At 37.2% G+C, this 17,012-nt stretch overlaps 1 long non-coding RNA gene across 4 annotated transcripts in view; it reads left to right on the top strand.

The window, feature by feature from the left end:
* Window positions 1-17,012, top strand: part of LOC119866600 — a 69,384-nt gene that overhangs the window by 461 nt on the left and 51,911 nt on the right. For 3 of the 4 annotated variants that reach the window (XR_005380692.1, XR_005380690.1, XR_005380689.1), the window contains exons 2-3: window positions 203-283; window positions 3,800-3,906. This is a non-coding gene — a long non-coding RNA (uncharacterized LOC119866600). Of the gene's footprint in view, window positions 1-202; window positions 284-3,799; window positions 3,907-6,769; window positions 6,856-17,012 lie in introns of those variants that run through there. The other variant, XR_005380691.1, reaches the window with a different exon arrangement.

Here is a 17,012-nt window from a genome sequence, read left to right as displayed (position 1 = left end):
AGAGCACTTCAGGCATGTTGTCTTGACATTGCTAAGCAACTAAACTAATGCCCACAATGTCCTATCTCCAAATTACTTGTTATATAAGAAAAACAAATGCCTGTTTAAGATGTTTTAAGTAAAGTTTTTACAGCCAAATTTCCTCCAAGGTAAACCCACCCCATCATGTGGAAAACTCATTCAGTCCTTTTTTTTCTCACAGGAAAGACAGAGGAAAGATTTTCTTTCCCCTGAACCTCTGGAGAGCAGAATCTGGTGACTGGGTTCTGGAGAGAAGCCACAGGTGGGATGTTTATAAGGTCGGGTACCCTAGGCACACTAGTGAAAGACTCAGAAAGTGGGGGGAACCCAACAACACTTGCTATCACTCGAGAATCACCTTATTATCTTACTAAATCCATTCTTTTTTTTGGGGGGGGGCTTCTTGATCACCTAATAATAAGGCTTGAATAAAATTGCCAGTGAAGCCTCATGGGATTTAACTTTCCAGAACCTCTTCCCACTAGATCTGTCCAGCCTTTTGTCCATCTTGACTGTTCCATTAAAATCAGTTGCCATATTTAGCAAATGAAAATATAAGATTCCCAGTTAAATTTGAATTTTAGAAAAAGAACAGTGTTTTTTTTTTCTAGTGTAAGTATATCACATGGGATATTTGACGTACAGTGTCCCATGGAATATTTGAGACATATTTTATCCGGCAACTTTAAGACTCGGTCCTTAGCCCAAAGATTTTCCAGCAGACCACTCCATAAAGCCCTTTGTAATTCAGGTACTGGATCCCAAGTAATCTGCCTGCTTTGCTTTATTTTCCCATCTTCATCATCTTTTATTGTTTTCTTTTGTTCCCACATTTGCTTAGCTCCTCCAGTTCCTGTGCCTAATTGATGACTTCCATCTTTTAAACTTTGGCTCTTTCTTAAGGACAGAGATCTACCAGAAACTCTCCCTACACACACACACACACACACACACACACACACACACACCCCTCCCTTATAGTCATTCCCTGGCAAATCTTGCCCTCACAGATGCTCATGCCCTCTGGCATGGGGGATGGAGAACAATTTCTCCTATGCTAATGGACATGGCTGGTTTATTCCGACTCCAATGATGAAATGTTGTTCTCTAATTTATTTATTGGGCAAGCAGTGATTGAGCACATACTATATGATAGGCGCTGTGGGGGAACAATGAGTAAGACATGATACCTGCCTTTGAAGAGTTGCAGAGATGACCTAAAAGCAAATGATTGCAGAGCTATCAATACTAATAGACAATGAGCAACCCATTGTGGGAGAGAAGGGGCCCTCTGGATTTACCATGGGCACAAATGTCACTTATCTTGTATGGCTGCTCTTCTCATCCCCTGTCCAAATCTATTGTTTCCCATTGACTCAGTTTTATACAATTTCCCACTGGACCATCAGTTGCCTTCTGGATGCATGGTACCTGCCTGCCATGTACTCTGTAAATTCCCTGAGAGCAGGTACAGGGTCTTTTGTATTTGTCTACCTCAGCATCTCTGGCACAGTGAAAGGTCCTCAAAAGTATTTGCAGAGTGAGACATTGATGTGCTTTTTAGTAGGGCTCATGTGTCTTTTATAGGGCTAGAGCACAAGTCGGTTGTTGACCAACAATTAGAGATCATAGCTTTGGAATTTATGGTCACTCGTCAAATTGATAGAGTCAGGCAAAAGTGGTTTACATATAATTCTCAATTTTGTCTAAATTACACTCTCCTGGGGGCCATTCCTTCTAGTTACCCCCAAACAGGTCTGATGTATTATGTTCAAGCATTCCTATACAATATTTATATAAATAATTGCAACATGGAAAGTCTTCTTCTCTTCTGTAATGTGTCATCACATATACTTTAGGGTCCCTTTTGGGATCCTTTTCATGGGTCGGGGCCTCTGCACGCTCTGTGTGTTTAGAGAATCACTTCTGCGTGTTTGACTTTTTTGTAGGTCTGTTTTTACTTAAGAGCACGCAGGAATGGAAATGTAGCTGTTAAATTAATCTGGCCTTGGTGAAATATGTCTGCTTCACTAGTAAGATTACCAAAATTTACATTTTCGTCACTCTTCAGTACAAGCAGGATTTTAACTCCTCTCTGCTAGATCTTTCCAGAACACATCTCAGGAGACCCAACTACTCCAATAATGATGTCAGTAATGTTGGGGCAAAGTGAAAGGAAGAATTAGCTTTATTAGTGTAGCTCACTTTTAACAGTTGCGTAGGGATGAGAGGCGAACAGTGGGCTTGCAGTCGACCAGGGCTGGAGAGTGTGACTGCCTTACCCTCCTGCAGCTCAAAGTCCCAATCAGATTGTCATGTTGATTGGAGCTACCTAGATGACAAGGGTGCTTGCACAGAGAAAGTTGATGAAAAGGCAGCTCTTCTAGATTTTTCTTTGGGGGAAATGTGTTTTCCTTACTTGTGCTAAAAAATAGTACTGCTTATTATTACTGCCCAAGAAAAGTGATAGGTGTTGTTCAGCATTTTGGATTTGTACAATGTCGAATGGGTTAAATGACAGAATGATCCATGTATTCAGTTTATGCTGCAGAACCTCTGGTTTGGATGAAGTCAGTTAGAATGTACCTCTTGGCCAGCTTTTCTGTTTGTTTCCCCTTCCACTGTTATCAAATCTAAGGTCTTATTGCTATAGACATGGTTTGCTGCAAAGCCTCCTCACTGTTCTGGCACCTCCAGTCACTTTCCCTTATCCACCTTGTGTATTGACTCCTAACCAATGTCTTGAACACATCTCCTTTAGAGGGCCTCGTTGGAACCATGATCAAATGGGTACAACAGGAGTCTTCTCCACTTAAGTTCCATCAACAAATCTTCAACCTTTCCTGAATCATAGTCACTTTTGGAAGTTTTAACAATGTTTGGTGGGTGGAATTTAAGAATGAATGAATAAACAGAATTAAATATAGCTTTAAAAAAATATAGCTTTTAAAATATAGCTTTTAAATATAGCTTTTAAAAAAAAATATAGCTTTTTTAAAGGTCTGAAATTTGAAAAAAATACATCTGAAATGAGTGTTGGTCAAAAGATGCAAAATATTTCTGAGAATGGCTGGAATTTATATTGAAAGAGATAACAGAGGATGCAGAACCATGAAGCATGTGCAGCCTGATATGAGGAGAGAGAGAGGAAGAGGGTAAGGAGGAAGGATGAGGAAAGACAAGAAAGAAACGACTAAAGGAGGAAGCATAGCACCAGTTCATCATTAGCAGTAGCAAAATTCAGAATGAAAATATGAAAATATGAAAATTAGATAAGATAGTAAAGATGAACTTGAATCATATGAGCTGAATATATAATAAAAAAAATTGACCAAATGGAAGGACAAAGAATAGATCTAACAGGTAAGTAGTAAATTCTTGAAGAAGACAGACTATGTATATACACGGGAGGTTGGAAGTTGAGAAGGCTCACGGAGCTAATGTAAGAGAGGTGAAGACGAACACCCAACCCCAGCCTCGTGAAAAGGAACATTGCTAGTTTATAAGTCAAAAACTGAGCTTATCCACTAGAGAGAATAGAATGGAGAGTCTTTTTATCCCTTCCCACTTAAATGACCAAAGCCAGAAACAATGAAACAACATTTCAAGGAGAAATCATGAGACTAAAGAATGCTTATCATTCATAAGGGCAACCGGAAAAAAAAAAAAAAGGTAACCGAGTCAGTAGTTCACTTATTCAATGGATAAAAGACAAATTCCCTCCCTCTTTCTCTCTCTCTGTCTCTTTTTTCTCTGTCTCTGTCTTTCTCTCTCTCAGTACTTATAGAGTTGTAAGGAAACATGGAAGGTTTCTGGTTGAGCAGTGAGAGACAGCTCCCCAGAGGTCTGCAGGATGAGAAGGAACAAGCCAAGGGAAGAAGTGAGGTAGGTGTGTGGAAAGGGATGATGGGGGAAGGCTGCAGGTGCACCTGGTGGACAGACCGTGTTAAGGGCCTTATGAATCTACCCTGAAGGCCCTGGAGAACTGAAATGTTTCAGTCAAGAGAATAATACAACAATTTTGCATTTTCAAAACTCCTCTGGATGAAGGGGGGGTGGAATAAATCAAAGATGAGTAAAGATTGATGGGGGAGTGATGAGTAAGGACAATGTTTTAGTTGTTCAGACAAGAAATGAAGGCCACGTTGGTGGTGGCAATGGGTGTAGACAGGAGCAGATGGATTTGATAGATAATTACAACGCAGGTGAGAGGCAAGCAAGGAATGGAAGAGGGTGGAGTTGGATATGACATTGATGTTTTTGATGGAGCAAATGGATGGGGGAATTCAGAGGAAGGAGCAGGTTTGGGGGGAAATTAGGGGCCACACATGTAGGTAGGGGTCAGGATCTGTGGGTTTGGGCTGGAGATACTGATTTGAGTGACTTTGGTATGATGAAGGTGATTATGTTCTAGGAGTAGATGCAGGTGACCAGTGTGTATATATAGAATGAATTGAAACCACAAAGTATTTTCAGAATAGCTAAAATTTTATTTTATTATTATTTTTTTAAGATTTTATTTATTTATTCATGAGAGACCAGAGAGAAAGAGAGGCAGAGACACAGGCAGAGGGAGAGGGAGAAGTAGGTTCCATGCAGGGAGCCCAACGTGGGACTTGATCCCGGGTCTCCAGGATCACGCCCTGGGTTGAAGGCGGCACCAAACCGCTGAGCCACCTGGGTTGCCCAGAATAGCTGAAATTTTAGAACATTTATAAACTAGGTATCTTTTTTCAACAAAGAATGTTGAAGGATGCAATGACTGTGAATTAATAGCCAGTGAAAAACAAATAAGTAATAAACATTAAGGAAAGTGCTGTTATTGACAGATCTAATTGGAGCTACTATTAGACTAAAATAATTTTAAATTAAAAAACCTGAAATCGTGGGGCACCTGGCTAGTGCAGTCAGTTGAGCACGTGACTCTTAATCTCAGGGTCAGGAATTTGAGCCCCACATTGGCTGTAGAGTTTACTTAAAAAAAAAAAAAAAAAAGAGTTTACTTAAAAAAAAATTAAAAGGGAAAAAATAGAAATGTTTCAGAATTTTAGGTCAAAATGAATGGATCAAGGGAAAAGAGGGAATCCCAGAATGATAATGGTTTTTGCCTGCTCTAAGAAGTAATCCAAAGTTGTTTATGACAAATATAGTGAAATATTGTATTAAGAATGATTATCAAATGTTTTACTGTAATAACTGTAGACATCCACGAGGTGTCATCTTAACCTACAGGCCAAAGAGGGAAAGAGAAATCTTCAATTACAGTGTAATTCTAATTCATATTAAATATACACAAGCCAGAGCAGGGACTTGTTTTATGGTAGGTGTTACTGATATCTTCATTTTACAGATTGGAGACTGAGACTCAGTGAGGCAATGAGATTTTAAGCCCAATGACCTTCCCATGGTTTATTATTTTTATAAGAACCAAACAATATAACAAAAGACAGATCAAGTGTATTAGTAATTATTATACTCTTGTGCAATTATGACTGTCCTAAGCATTTTGATGCTGTCTGCACATAGTAGGCCTTCAAATGAACACTTTCCATATGACTTGATTAATTGATTGATTAGCCAATTATTTAAAACAATAAATATAAGTGCTTAAAATTGCTCTCATTAAAATAAATGCCAAAATATCAGGTGCCTGAGTGGCTCAGTTAGTTAAACATACAACTCTTGGTCTCAGCTCAGGTCTTGATCTTAAGTTGTGAATTCAAACCTCTCATTCGGATCCATGCTGGAATGAAGCCTACTAAAAAAAAAAGCACATCAAAATCACATCCTTAATCCAATAAAGGAGACATACTTGAAAGGAATATATATATATATATATATATATATATATATATATATAGTATACATATGTATATATTGTACATAATATATGTATATATATTTGTATATTGTATATGCGTATAAAACATGTTAACAAAGGCATGGAGAAAGTGACATTGAAACAGAAAGGAAAGAAAGGAGAATGTAAATGATTAATCACAGTAAATAAGATACTATGTAAGAAAGTGTAAAGTGACATAAGATAGGACATTGTGTGGGGCACCTGGCTGACTTAGTCTGAAGAGTATGGGATTCTAGATCTCAGGATCATAAGTTCAAGCACCATGTTGGGTGTAGACGTACTTAAATAAATAAAACTTAAAAAAAAAAGGATAGGCTATTGTATAATGACAAAAGACAGACTAAAGGTACAAGAATTCTAAAAATATAAAATACTTTTAAGAAAAAAATCTGAAATTGTAAATGGAAAGCACAGAATACCACTAGAGAAGATTTAGTCTTCATATTCTCTTCCTAAACATCAAATATCAAGTGAACAAAATACAGACATTGAGAAGGTTGGAAGAAAAAAAAAAACAAAAGAGAAGGTTGAAAAGAGAAATGATGGTGGAATTACTACATTCCTCTTTATAGATCCTCAGAATACTTAAAAACTGATCACAAAATAATTTCACAAGGAAAATCTCCATAAACTTTAAACCCTCAAAGTACAATTCTTTAAAACTATATGAAATGGACTCCAACAAACTACTCAATATTTCAGAATTTATATGTATTCTAAATATGTATATATGAATTATGCAATCAGCTTCAGAGCATGTAAGAAAACTAGAGTTTAACAATCTATATAGAAATAAGTAAATACATAAAAAGATAAATAAACAGATACAAGTTCTAACAAAGCAGAATTTAGACTTTTTTCCATTACATTTTCTTATTCTTACAGAAGGTAGACATCATATCTACTTTTAAGATCTTAGAAAAGAGAGAAAACAATAAACCCAAATAGGTAAGTAGAAGGAAATAATAAAGACACAAGCTGCTATGAGTAGATTATGAATATAAAATGGAATAATTGGGCCACTTGGGTGGCTCAGTGGTTGAGCATCTGCCTTTGGCTCAGAGTGTGACCCGGGGTCCTGGGATGAGTCCTGCATCAGGCTCCCTGCATGGAGCCTGCTTCTCCCTCTGCCTATGTCTCTGCCTCTCTCTGTGTGTGTCTCATGAATAAATACATAAAATCTTACAAAAAAGTGGAATAATTGATAAGCAAATTCAAGCACTGGTTCTTTCAAAAAATGAATGTGTTAGAAAACCCCATGGAACATGTAACTGGAAAGAAAAACCAAGAAAGAAAATTATAAATGAGGCAAATAAAACAATAAAAATAAGGGTGATATCACAAAAGAGATGTAAGCTGTGTGGACAGTTCTGAATACTTTTGAGATGAATGATATTCTAAAAACTCAAATGCTGGGGTGCTTGGGTGGCTCAGGCAGTTAAGCAGCCAACTATTGGTTTCACTCAGATCATGATTTCAGGGTGATGAGATCAGGCCCCAAGAAGTGCTCTGTGCTCAGTTTGGAGTCTGCTTCAGATTCTTTTTCCCTCTCCCTCCAGCTCAGGTTCTCTCTGTCTTTCAAATAAATAAATAAAATCTAAAAAAAAAAATAAAAAACTCAAATGCTGAAAATGAGCAGAGGAAGTCTTGAACAGAGCAATACGTGAAGAGATTGAAAAACTATTAAATGATGTTATTCCTCTCCACCAACACCAGAAGGCAAAGAGAACCAACAGATTAAGCAATAGAAAATTCTTGTTATATAATTTTTTATTAGAGAGAGAGAGCATGCACTTGAGGTGGGGGACAGAGAGGGGGAGAGAGAATCTTAAGCAGAATCCATGCTCAGCACAGAGCCTGATGTGGGGCTCCATCTCATGATCTTGAGATCATGACCTGAGGCAAAATCAAGAGTCTGATGCCTAACAGACTGAGCCACCCAGGCATCTGGAAAATGCTTGTTATATAAAGCTAGTTTTGAACACAGTAAAATATGGTAAATTACCTAATTTAATCTACATGACAAATATAGTTTAATCTCAATATATTTGTCAGCCCAAACAGGATAAAGATAACAGAAAACTTATAGATGTAAAATTTTGAAATAAAGAGCAGTATGGATAAATCAGCATTACTCTAAACCAGTAACAATCTGCAGTCCACAAGTTTATCCCTGGAATACAAAGAAAGTTCAAACTAAGAACTAAGAATATAATTACTGAAAAATTAGTAATGAAATATTTCGCACCTGTAGGCTAAAGAAGAAAAAAAAAACCCACATCATTCTTTTTAAATATAGCAAAAAAGGAATTTGACAAAATTTATCATTGCACTAAAAAAATTTAATTGGATAGTGTAGTTTCTTAATAGGATTAAGAGAACCAATTTAAAATATAAATGATGAATATCGATAGGCATTGTCCAGAAGTGAGCTCAAAATAATAAGATATAAAAGGTACCCAGGGTCAGATTAGTCTGTGGTGTTGGTTAACTACTTTCAACAAATACAAAAAGCTCTGTGGATGGTAGGATTGACATCTGATAAGCCTGTGAAGAGTACATGAAGGGAGGGAAGGCTGTTCACTTTGGGCCAAAGAATTTCATTTGGTCAGTGACAGGATTCTGTGGCAGAGACAGTTACCTGCCAGAGTCCTTTCACCTTCTTTCTCAAAGGAACAAAACCCAATTTTTAGGTGGACACATCTCTGCTGAGTAAAAAGATTACATCTTCCAGTCTCCACTATAGCAGCTAGATATGATCATGCACCTGAGTGGTCGTCAGTGAGCTGTGAAACTTCCGGGTAATCTCATTAAATCAGAGGAGGTATACCGTTCTTTCCCCCCTTCTTCCTTCCTGTGGTAGCTTGGATTGAGGTCATGATGGCTGGTGCTCCAATGACCATTTTGGAGCATGCAGATAGAGTCATATACCCAAGTAGGGTGAAGCAGAAACCAGTTCCATCAGGGACTCTCAGCTTGGAGAAGCCTGGCCTATGAATCTGTGAGACTATCTTGTTTTAGCCATGGTTTTCTGGGTCTCTAGTGCTCCTGCTGGAATCTTATTCTAAATGATAAAATTCTCGAGAAATAATATTGAATTGACTTTAATATATAAGTAAATAAATGATTGAGGTCTTAAAGCCTAGACCATTATACTTCTAGCTTAGTTAATTTTTAAGGGAGTAGAAGCTTAACACCCATATTGGCTAACTAAAAACTAATCCTCTTAATCTTTTTCAAAACAAATATTTTCAAAATCAGATACCACAATAAGATAAGCTTTGGGAAACTTATGGCTATAAGCAAGTTCAAGTTAAGGAATGTCCACTGATGCGATGGCTGAGACTTAGGTTTCATGATAGTTAATACACAATCTTTCTTCCTAGCAATAGCTGTATATAAACGTATAAAATATATAAATATATGACACATATATTATATTATGTATTTATATATAAAAATACATTTATAAAATTATATTAAAATATATTAATGTATTAATATATAAATATAAGATATAAATATGAAATATCATAAATGTACTATATGTTGTATTAGATGTATATTTAGCTAAATACAAATTAAACATACAAAATAAGTTGTATTACTTTGTACCAACCAAAAAAGTAATCTGAAGTTACACAAGGATCTTATTGACAATAGCATTAAAAAAATATAAAAACTAAATAAATAGCATAATGAAAGGTATGAGTGACTTGTGTTAAGAAATCTTTAATGGGAAATGTAAAACATGAATAAATGGCCTAGAAAAGGTGATGTTAATGAGACATACAGTAGTGTTGATTTGTTCTAAAGTCAGGCTAAAGCAATCTCACTTGAAATTCTAGTTTATTTTAGAAAAAAACAAAAATAATTCATAACTTCATTTTGAAAAATAAATGGGTGTGGCTCTTAAAACTGTCACTTAAAATAAAAGATGCCAGTCCTATCAAATATGAAATCACACTATAAAACAACAGCAGTACAAAAGATAAAACTGGAATACTAACAAATAAAAAGCTCAGTGGAAGAGAATAGAAGCCTATAAATTACAGAAAAATTTAGTATGTAACAAAGTATCATAAGCAAAAAGGAAATGAATTATTTAATAAATATTGAGGGGGAGGAGAATTGTTTTCCTTATTCCTTCTTTCCTATAGACTAAAACTAATCTCCATATGGCAAAAAATTAAGCTGAAAAATCAATGAAAATTAGCTGAAATAAAATAGGATTTCAGATATTTGGAAGGATGAGAACTTTCTTTTTATTTTTAAAAGATTTTGTTTATTTATTTATTTATTTATTTATTTATTTATTTATTTATTTATGAGAGAGAGAGAGAGAGAGAACATGAGCAGGGGGAGGGGCAGAGGCAGAGAGAGAAGCAGACTCTGCTGAGCAGGGAACCCAATGCGGCGTACCAATCCCACGACCTTGGGATCATGACCTGACTTGAAGGCAGATGCTTAACCAACTGAGCCACCTGGGCACCCCTGGAAGGATAAGAACTTTATAAAAATTGAAGCAACTGAAGAAAATACAAAGTAATAGATTGCAAAAAATAATTTTTCAAAATCCCTCTACAGTGAAAATATAGAAATTAAAAATAAAGCAGCCTGTTATAAAATGTATTTATGTCAAAAATGACAAACTGTAGTGCTATTTATAGTATTAAAGATCTCAATCAGCTTTGTAAGAGTAATATTAAGATTTCAATAACTATATGGACCAAAGCCTTACTCCTACAATTCAAGTAGGAGTAAATACACATCACTTGTTTCAAAAACATTTAAATTAGCTAGTGACAAAAATGCAAATAGAAAGTACCATTTATTTTTATTAGGTAAGAATTAAATAATCTAAGAGCACATGACTATAAGATTTTCAGTACATTTGATAAATGATAATTGTTGGAATTAGTATAAGTTATTAGTAAACCTGCTTGGAAACCAATTTGGTAATACAACTCAGCACTGATAAAATATCCGTACTCTCTGATACAGTGCGACCATTCTTGTGAATTCATTCAAAGGAAAAATTAGGAAGCAAAATATGGTATAGGGAGAAATGTATTTACTAAAGCATCACTTAAAATAATACACACACATACAGAAAACCTGCAAAGGGAAATAAAAAGGAGCTAAAACAACAACCATTACAAATTATGGTAAAAATTATGCAACAGCAGAGAAAAGCTTTACTTGATAATGCTAAATTTAAAAAGCATACCATAAAACTGTATAACAGTTGCAGTTGCAGCTACAATAAAATGAGGACAGCAGCACCCCCCTCAAAAGAAAGAAATTTTAAGAGTAGTATTATGCTGAAATTATGGATCATTTTTCCTTATTAAAGTGTTATTTAATTTTGTTAAGAAACCCATTTTAATCAGTATGGATGTGTGGTGTGGAGGCATGAGTACAGTGGTTAGTAATTACATATGAACAGTTTACTAGAGATTTTGAAGCTTCAGTTTGCCATTTGTAAAGAGGAGATAATAACAGGATCTACTTCACAGAGTTGTTATAAGAGTTCAATGATGTAATGCGTGTGGCACATGAAGTCCTAGGGCTCACTGGGGTGGAAAGTAACTGACTTTGGAAATGATGATGTAGGGGCTGGTGGCATTGCTGTACCCCTGCCTGTGTATTTCCAGTAGTTTCTCCACTATTCTCACAAAATTGCTCAAACTTCAATCTTCACAATTAAAGGTCACCATCATTCTGTCCATCTTGTCAACCTCATTTCATCTTCAACACCATAAAATAAGCTTTCTGCTCTCATCCAAGATTTTTTTTTTTTCATCCAAGATTTTTAATGTACGGTTACCTAAACATGTAGCCGCAAAACAAATACTCAGAAAAGTCCTGCTCAGGCACTACTTCAGGGGCCTGCAGGTACATTTACATTCTAGAGGATGGAGACAGTTGACAGACAAGTGAACAAATGGAAGAACAAGAAAATGTCTAAGTTCCAAGCCAGGCAGATATTCTGTTGTTCTACTATTATGGTGGTGGGGGTTGTTATGGCAGGTGAAGTCAGCTCTGATTGGTCAGTACTTGTGCCATACCTGGTGTTAAATAGTTTCAACATCACATCTGCTGTTAAATATTTCAAATATTTAAAACTTAAAAGTAGTGCCATGTCCACACTTTTGTTTGGTTATGGCTCATGTTAAAAACATTTCCCTGGACCTCTGCACCAATCCCAAACCTTACCATCCTTCCAGGCTCAACTTAAACTCAATCCTCTGTGGGATACCTCCTCCAGCAGTCTATCCTGATCATTTCTCCTCTCTCTGATATCATCTGTTTCTACTCATATTTCTCTCTCTTTTTTTAAGATTTTATTTATTTATTTGTGAGAGACAAAGAGAGGGAGAGGCAGAGACACAGGTAGAGGGAGAAGCAGGCTCCCTGCAGGGAGCCTGATGTGGAAGTCAATCCCAGGACTCCAGGATCATGCCCTGGGCCGAAGGCAGATGCCCAGCCACTGACCCACCCAGGTGTCCCTACTCATATTTCTCTAACGTGGCAGGAAGAGCCTCAGAACAGAAAACATGCTTCTGTTGTCAATTGGTTGATGGGTGGTTGTTTGTTTGTTCATAAGAATTTCTCACAGGGGCACCTGGGTGGCTCAGATGGTTAAGCATCTGCCTTAGGCTGAGGTCATGATCCCAGGACCCTGGAATCCAGCCCCACATCCAGCTCCCTGCACATCGAAGAGCCTACTTTTCCCTCTGTCCCTCCCCCTGCTTATGCTTTCTCTCTTTCTCTCTCTCTCTCAAATAAATAAGTAAAATCATAAAAAAAATTCTCACAATATCTGTCACAATCGGAACATAGATATAAGATAGGCACCCTCTAAAGAGTATTTGAATCAGTGGAACATTTTAACTAAGAGAAGACCATTTAACTGTCACAGTTCCAGGTTATTTCAAGAAGAGGTATCAAAATTGCTCCACCAAGAACTCCCAAAGGAGAATTTCTGAGATTATTTTCCCTGCACCACTTCCATTAGTGACCAGTTCTGAGAGCAAACTGGTGCCTTATTTCTGCCCTGGACAGAAGCAGTGACAAATATAATTATATAGTTATGGTACATTAGGTGATTTTCTTACAATAAGGGCATTTAAAACGAACCAGTATGTGAGCAATACCTAAAATCTTGGAACTGTCTTGCCTAACCAAAGTGTCTTCTTTCCAAGATGGTACCCTGTTGCCAATACCTAGACATCCAACTCAGGAAGAAACATAAGACATAAAGATGATAGCTTAGTGCTCAGTTTGGGTAGAGACTATAACTTAGAGAAAAGGCTGGAGCCTCACTTTGCAAGCACCGTTATAAAGAAATCAGTCAGCTTTCTGCTAGCACTGACCCACCTCGGTATTAACTCTCCAGATTAATGTCAGATCATACCCCAGGAATTATTCATGAAGCCCCTCTGTACAACATAATTGCAGATTTTGGCATCCAGAATGAAGTCTCATTGTTTACAGATTAGCTTCTCTTCCTGTACTACAGAGGAGACAATGATCTGAAACAACTTAGTCTAGGGGGAAGAGTTCATGTATTTTCACATGAAAAAAGCATTTGTCAAATGAGAGATCCCAGGTCTCACTTACACTCCATCTTGAGAGTGGGGGTATGCAGCCACCCTGAGAAGGAGGTGGCCGATGTCTGCTCCAGGCCCATGAATGACTACTTTCATTGTGAATCTTTCCCAAGAGAATGGAATGGCTTTTTATCTACGCTTAAGAATTCGTTTTACCAAACTGTAGCTCTGCTAATCTCTACTATAACATCACCAGGTGTAACTTATGCATGTGGATGAAGAAATCTACTTGTTTCCAGGGAAGGGCACCAATCAACAAACTGTCTAATTCGGGGAATCATTAAAGAGTATTCAATACAATCAAAAAATTAATACACCTCAAAAGAGGTTTAATATTTTACTGTAAATGTCAAGTTGCGCTAGTAATGAGCGTTCCTAATTGTGAGATTTTAGGTAAAATTGTTCAGAATGTGGCTTTTAAAGATGAGGAAAGGGAGCTTTGTTGTTGTTGTTTTTAAGATTTTATTTTATTTATTCATGAGAGACAGAGAGAGAGAGAGAGAGAGGCAGAGACATAGGCAGAGGGAGAAGCAGGGAGCCTGATGCGGGACTCGATCCTGGGACTCCAGGATCATGACCTGAGCTGAAGTCAGATGCTTAACCGCTGAGCCACTCAGATGTCCCAGCTTTTTTGTTGTTTAAGGGAAGTTCATTTATTTTTTTATGTTTACATCAAAGGCAATAGCCTTGAGCCATTTTCTATGAGTCCATTTGGTACATGGGCAGTTGGCTTTCTACGGGATGTGTGTGAGTGGGCATGCATGTGTGTCTAGGGATGTGTGTGTGTGTGTGTGTGTACACTATGTATACATAACAACTTTTACATAAAAAAGTATTTCCTTCTGGTTCTAATGAAAGCATTTTCTGGGGGAAATTAAACAAAAATACTTACCAAAATGGGTGATGTGCTAACCTGATAAGAACTTATATTTTTCTCCTCATTAAATTACATTAGATTAAAGCTATCAAATGACCTGTATATCCTAGGTTCTTGGTCAGTATTAGCAGGGTAACAGTTTTGCCTAATTAAAAAGGGCTTTCTGGTTCTGTAAAATTTGGCAGGGAAGAAAGGTCTCTGAAATACAATGTCTTTGAGTTTGACTCAACTTTTTCCTTCTTGTCTCTGCACGCCAATGATCAGGCCAAGCAGTTTTTCATCGACCTGTTTGAGAGTCTCTGTCTTTCTATATCCAAGCAGGGTATTATTTCTACATCATTTAATCCAATGATTTAGATGCTTGAGCAATAATATTCTTGTACATATCTCATCCCTACTTGACTGTGTATTTGTCGCTTTGACCTGAATATGATTAGTGATTAAGGAAGAAGAAGAAGGAAGTGTGAAAAATCAGTTAGATCAGAAGGTGGGCTACTAAATATAGGGGTTTCACACAGATTGATGAAAAATAGGCCACCGTGGGCTTCTTCTGTGACACAGGAACCTTAACTGCAAGATGTTGCCTTTCATGGAAACTCATTAAATAAAGAAAAAAACACAATCCAATACATATATATATATATATATATATATTATATTCTAATATAATGTAACTTGAGGTTTCATACAGCTATGATTTCTCTTGGCCCGATGAACCATAGGCAATTATTTCCTTCTTATATCACTTCAGTTATTTGGAAAATTTGATAAGAGAGGGGATTCACTCATATAGTATACATTGTGCACATCTGTATCTTACACCTACAGATGTTCCACTTCTTAGCAGAGAAAAAAATATCTGTCTGGCAAATCTGCAATACCCCTAGTTACTCTTCAGCAATCCTTGGGAGGGTTCGAGTTAGCACCTGCGTGAGCCTACCAGCCCACTTTAATTCTGAGAACACTTCAAGAATATCCCACACTGCAGTGGCATGTGGTTTTATCAAGCACTGAAAATGCAATTCTACTTCATATAGATGAGACCTTGAGCATGAGGGTACAATGTTTTGCTCCAGTGTGTTCCTGAATTGGTGTTGCAAATCCCATGTTCTTTTTTTTTTTTTTTTTTTTTTTTTGTGGGCAAATTGTTAGTTTTCCTAAATATAAAATCTCCCCCAAGCTGACAACAAGGACTTAATGTCTCTTCTATTGCTTTTGAGAAACATGATGGTGTTTCAAAGAGATCTCTCCATGCAAAGGAATCTCTTATAAAATTAGAAAGTGGGACCTCCAGATGAGGTTTTGTGTGCTCTGGTCCTTTGTGTGGCTCCTATTCCTTCTCCTTTTAGACCGTTCTTCACATCTAGTTACTTGTTTACTGTCTATATTTTTCATTAGTCTGTAAACTCTATACTGGAGGGTCCATGTCTGTCTTATTTACATCTATATCCCCTCTACTTAGCCCAGGCCCTGTAGGGTCATGGGCGACACCCAATAAGTATTTGTAAAATAAGTGAGTAGATGGATATAATCTATTCCTTAACATATGCTTAATACATAAAAGTCATTTCGCCTTTTAACCTTTTTTTATGAAGTCCTGTAAAAAAGAGATCAGTAATTCCTGACAGGCTATCCTCCCCGCCCCCCGCAAGAATTATAACATAATGAGCATCATCGACTGCATACTTCAATATTTTGTTGGCAGAGAAAGCAGAGAAGACACTTTCTAAGTAAGCTTTCACTGCAAGTTCTATTTCTTTTCTTTCAATTTAGAAGCTGTAACACTCAACCCCTCTGAGTAATTGTAAAAAAAAAAAAAAATCGTTAAGACAAAGATCTGGAAAACCTCTACTCCTGTCTATTCTAGTATGGGCACTTAACTTAGAACTCCTATGTTGTGCCATGCATATGATACCATCCAACATTTTTGCAGTGCTTTCTATGTGCCAGGGACTGGTCTAAGTTATTTATATGCATTACATCCTTACAACAACCATAGGAGGCAAATATTATTATAACTTCATGTTACAGGGGAGGAAATGGACACTTGAAGAGGTTATTTAAGTTGCCGATGTCACACAGTTATTAAGTGTCAGAGGAGGCTTTGCAGTCTCTCCCATGGTCTTAACCCCCGTGGCACTCTGCTGTTTGATGCTGTGAGCATATTATGAGAATGGCCCCATCTTGGTATCACTTTTCCCCTCGTCGCCAGTTCATTGGCGCCGGGGCGAGGGCTCCCATGGCACTTGAACATCAGAGGGGGCTGTTAGGGTCCTTCAAGGTTTTCACTCTGACAAATGATCTCCATGTTTTTTTTTTTTTTTAAAACAGGAAGCAAAAAATTTTTAAAAAATAAATAGATAAGTAATTGAAAATTAAAAAAAAATATATATAAATAAATAAAAAATAAAACCCAGGTAGCTGTGCTTAAAAACGGGAGGCCAAATAAGCTGGTGCGCCAGGACAACCTGCTAGAGAAAAGGGCATATCTCAGAAGCTGCAGAAGAGCCTGTTTTGTTTCTTAACACACCACAAGGCTTCACTGTGGCTTGCTGAGAACCCCCCCACCCTAAAAGCGCAGCCTTCCTCGGGTTTCCAGGCTCCTGTGCGCGCTGGCGGCAGCCTGGCCAGCAGA

This window comes from Canis lupus, chromosome 28 (assembly GCF_011100685.1).
Source record: "Canis lupus familiaris isolate Mischka breed German Shepherd chromosome 28, alternate assembly UU_Cfam_GSD_1.0, whole genome shotgun sequence".
Classification (NCBI taxonomy): domain Eukaryota; kingdom Metazoa; phylum Chordata; class Mammalia; order Carnivora; family Canidae; genus Canis; species Canis lupus.
Note: the sequence above shows the minus strand (reverse complement) of the source record. Positions and strands in the feature narration are given on the sequence as shown.